At 38.6% G+C, this 4,876-nt stretch overlaps 1 non-coding gene across 1 annotated transcript; it reads left to right on the forward strand.

The window, feature by feature from the left end:
* The first annotated feature begins 4,166 nt into the window (after positions 1-4,166).
* Positions 4,167-4,330, forward strand: LOC126014553 (U1 spliceosomal RNA). Its single transcript, XR_007497592.1, has one exon. It is a non-coding gene; the product is annotated as a U1 spliceosomal RNA (small nuclear RNA).
* Positions 4,331-4,876: the final 546 nt, after the last annotated feature.

Genomic DNA, 4,876 nt, shown 5'->3' on the forward strand with positions numbered 1-4,876 from the left:
GGTCTTTGATCCACTTTGAATTAAAAGGTGTGAGATATGAATCTATCTTTAATTTCTTACATGTGGTTATCCAATTGTTCCAACACCATTTGTTGAAGAAACTAAACTGTCTTTATTCCACTTCATGTTCTTGACTCCTTTGTCAAAAATTAATTGGCCATATACTTGGGGATTTACAACTGGATATTCTATTATGACCTATTGGTCTAAAAGTCTGTCTTTGTTCCAATACCATGCTGTTTTTATCACTGTGGCTTTGTAGTAAAGCTTCAAATTAAGTAATGAGATGCGTCCCAGTTTCTTGTTTTTCTTTCTTTTCCCTCCTTCCCCATCTCTGCTTGTATTTGAGACAGGCATTTTATTTCTTTCACTCACTGCCATTGTCACGATAGTTGTTAGTGTAGTGATTTCTCTAACTGCATTCACCAAGCTTTGTGGTAAGCTCCATATAGTGGACTGTTCCTTCTGACCCTCATCTCTATTGTCTTCGGGTATTATTACCAAAGTCTTTTATTTTTTTAATATTTTTTATTTAAACACCTTGGTTACCAACATAATTGTGGTTGGGTTTCAGTCATATAATATGATACCCCCCATCACCAGTGTAACATTCCCATCATCAATATCCCAAATATCACTCCTCCCCTCCCCGCCCCCACCTGTACTCTAGACAGGCTTTCTATTTCCCTCATATAGTTTCATTGTTAAGATAGTTCTCAATGTAGTTATTTCTCTAACTAAACTCATCACTCTTTGTGGTGAGGTCCTTGATGTGGGCTGTAACGTCCAGCCCTCCTCTATTTTTGTCTCTGAAAATTGTTAAGAAATGTCTTTCATTTTTCTTAAAACCCATAGATGAGTGAGACCATTCTGCGTTTTTCTCTCTCTCTCTGACTTATTTCACTCAGCATAATAGATTCCATGTACATCCATGTATAGGAAAATTTCATGACTTCATTTCTCCCGATGGCTGCATAATATTCCATTGTGTATATGTTCCACAGTTTCTTTAGGCATTCATCTGTTGAAGGGCATCTTGGTTGTTTCCAGAGTCTTGCTATGGTAAATAGTGCTGCAATAAATATAGGTGTAAGGAAGGGGTTTTTTATTGTATTTTTGTGTTCCTAGGGTATATTCCTAGGAGTGGTATAGCTGGATCATATGGGAGCTCAATTTCCAGTTTTTGGAGGACTCTCCATATTGCTCTCCAGAAAGGTTGAACTAGTCGGCATTCCCACCAGCAGTGGATAAGAGTTTCTTTCTCACCACATCCCTGCCAACACTGTATGTTCTCATTCTTTGTGATGTGTGCCAATCTCTGTGGTGTGAGGTGGTATCTCATTGTTGTTTTTATTTCCATCTCCCTGATGATTATTGATGTGGAGCATTTTTTCATGTGTCTTTTGGCCATTTGTATTTCTTCTTTGTCAAAGTGTCTGTTCATTTCTTCTCCCCATTTTTTGATGGGATTAGATGTTTTTTTCTTGTAAAGTTCTGTCAGTGCCCTGTATATTTTGGATATTAGTCCCTTATCTGATGGGTATTGGGTGAATAGTTTCTCCCACTCAGTGGGTGGCTCTTCTATCCTGGGCACTATTTCCTTTGAGGTGCAGAAGCTTCTCAGCTTAATATATTCCCATCTGTTAATCTCTGCTTTCACTTGCTTGGAGAGTGCAGTTTCCTCCTTGAAGATGCCTTTAGTCTCAATATCATGGAGTGTTTTACCTACGTGTTGTTCTATATACCTTATGGTTTCAGGTCTGATATAGAGGTTTTTGATCCATTTGGATTTTACTTTCATACATGATGTTAGCTGGGGGGTCTAAGTTCGCTTTTTTGCAAGTGGCTAGCCAGTTGTGCCAACACCACTTATTGAAGAGGAAATCCTAGGACTTCTTGCTCCTTTATCAAAGATTAGATGACTGTATGTCTGAGGAACATTCTCTTAGTACCAAAGTCTATTCCTCTGATCTGAAGGTCTGTCTTTATTGCAATACCATGCTGTTTTGATAACTATTGCTTTGTAATACAGTTTAAAATTGGGGAAAGTGATGCCTCCCATATTCTTTTTTCCAATAATTGCTTTGGCTATTTGGTATTGAGGGTATTTATTGTTCCAAATGAATTTCAAAATTGCCTGATCTACTTATTTGAAGAATGTCATGGGTATCCTTAGAAAGATCGCATTAAATCTGTACAATGCTTTGGGGAGTATTGCCATTTTAATGATGTTAATCCTGCCAATCCATGAGCAGGGTATGTGTTTCCATTTCCATGTGTCTTCTCTTATTTCTTGGAGCAGAGTTTTATAGTTTTCTTTGTATAGGTCCTTCACATCTTTAGTCAAGTTCACTCCAAGATATTTGAGTTTGTGTGGCACTAATTTGAATGGGGTTGTTTTCTTAAATCCATTTCTTCCCTATTATTATTGGTGTATAGAAAGGCCATTGATTTTTGTGTGTTAATTTTGTAGCCTGCCACATTGCTCTATGAATCTATTGTTTCTAGAAGCTTCTTGGTAGAGTCTTTAGGGTTTTCTAAGTAAAGTATCATGTTATCTGCAACCAGTGAAAGCTTGACTTCTTCCTTTTCTATCTGGATTCCCTTGATATCTTTTTCTTGACTAATCACTATAGCAAGGACTTCCAGTGCTATGTTGAATAGGAGTGGTGAGAGAGGACAGCCTTGCCTTGTGCCAGAATTTAGAGGGAAGGCTTTTAGTTTTTCTCCATTAAGGATAATATTTGCTTGTGGTAGATGGCCTTAACTATATTGAGAAAGGTTCCTGCATTCCCATCTTGCTGATCAAGAATGGATTTTGGACCTTATTAAATGCTTTCTCTGCGTCTATTGATATGATCATGTGATTTTTATTTTTCTTGTTGTTGATGTGTATTATGTTGATAGATTTACAGATGTTAAATCATCCTTGCATTCCTGGGATGAAACCTACTTGATCATAATGAATGATCTTGATGAGGCATTGAATCCTATTTGCCAGGATTTTGTTGAGGATCTTTGCATTTGTGTTCATCAGGAATATTGGTCTGTAATTTTCTTTATTGGTAGCATCTCTGTCTGGTTTAGGTATCAAGGTGATGTTGGCTTCATAGAAGCTATTTGGAAGAGTTCCCGTTTTTTTTCGATTTTATGAGTCTTGCCCGGATTAATAGTTCCTCTTTGAAAGTATAAAAGAATTCATTAGTGAATCCATCTGGGCCTTGGCTTTTGTTTTGGGGCAGACATTTGATTACCATTATAATTTTATCGATAGTGATGGGGTTGTTTAGATATGCTACATCCTCTTTATTCAATCGTGGGAAGTTATAAGAGTCCAAGAATGTATCCATTTTCCAGGTTCTCATTTTTTGTGGCATAGTTTCTCAAAGTAGTTTCTGATTACCCTTTGAATCTCTGTAATATCGGTAGTGATCTCCCCTTTTTCATGAAAATATTAACCCACCTTTGGCTAAACGTGGAGTTAGGATTACAAAAGGTTCTTTTATATTTCAGAGAAGGGGGAGATGAAGCCTCATCCCCCACCCTTTCTCCCTAGGTAACTTAACCTTACCTGAAAGACCCCGCCCATTCCTGGGAGCGGTCTTGGAAAAGGTAGATAAAGCCTTTGACCCAGGGGATTCGGCCCTTTTTGGCTCTCTGCACTTTTGGTCTTTGACCAGCATGGAGGGCAAAGGGAAGATGGCTGAAAAGAGTTAAGATGCAGGGCTAGCGAAGAATGGCTGTGCTTGGAAGGTTATGAAATAGGCCACACACATGTGGTGAATAGGGCATGAATAAAGTTGATGCTTCCTGATGCCTGTCTCTGGATGAGTCTGATTCCGCCGTTCACCTAAACCTGGGACCCGCCAGCTGAATGGGGGTTGCCGAGCCACGTGGCCAGGGATGGCAGAGAAAAATCTCTCCATCCATCTCCATCCATCACCATTGTTAATTATTTAATGCTACAGTAATGGTCAGTTCTCCATTCAATATGTCAGTATCTGCATGTACGCACCTGTCTCCTTGAAGAACTTGCTGCAGCCAAATTGGAGCTAGGCAGCCTCTCAAAGTGGACTAGACCTTGGTCAAAGAGACATGGTCCTACCATCCAGATTTAACTACATTAGTATTTTCTTCTCCCTTATTGCTTTAAAAAATTCATCTCTATATTTACCTGGCAGGGGAGATACCATGATCACGAAGGTGGTTTCCCCAGAGCGAGGCTTATCCATTGCACTCCGGATGTGCTGACCCCTGCAATTTCCCCAAATGTGGGAAACTCAACTGCATAATTTGTGGTAGTGGGGGACTGCGTTCTCGCTCTCCCCTGAGGAAAAAAAATTCATCTCTATTTGGTTTTTTTTCCATTTGGATTACTATATGTCTAGGTGTTGTTCTGTTAGGGTCTATTTTGTTTGGCACTCTTTTGGCCTCTTGGATTTGTACAGTGATCTCTTTCCAGAAAGTGAGAAAACTCTTTGTAGCATCTCTCCTACTTTTTCTTCTCCTTTATCCTTTTCCTCCCCTGTGGTAGTCCTATAATTCAGAGACTATTTCTCTTATCTTTATTCATTAAGGACCTTACATTTCTTCCATCCTTGTACCTCTCTTTTTTTTTTTACTTCTTAATCAATGTTGGCTTATAATTTCTCTTCAAGTTTGTCTATATGGTTCACCACCTGTGTGATTCTTTTACTATGGCTTACTAAAATGTCTTTCAGTTCTTTCAATTCTATTTGTACAGATTCTTCCATCTTCTGAAAGAGTTCTTTGAGTTGGTTGAATTGTTTATCTACTTATTGTTTAATTTTAGTGGCTAGCATCTTCTTGATTTCTGTTGCTAATGCATTAAATGTTGATTTAGGTCCTCATCTAC

The sequence above is a fragment of the Suncus etruscus genome, chromosome 7 (assembly GCF_024139225.1).
Source record: "Suncus etruscus isolate mSunEtr1 chromosome 7, mSunEtr1.pri.cur, whole genome shotgun sequence".
NCBI lineage: Eukaryota > Metazoa > Chordata > Mammalia > Eulipotyphla > Soricidae > Suncus > Suncus etruscus.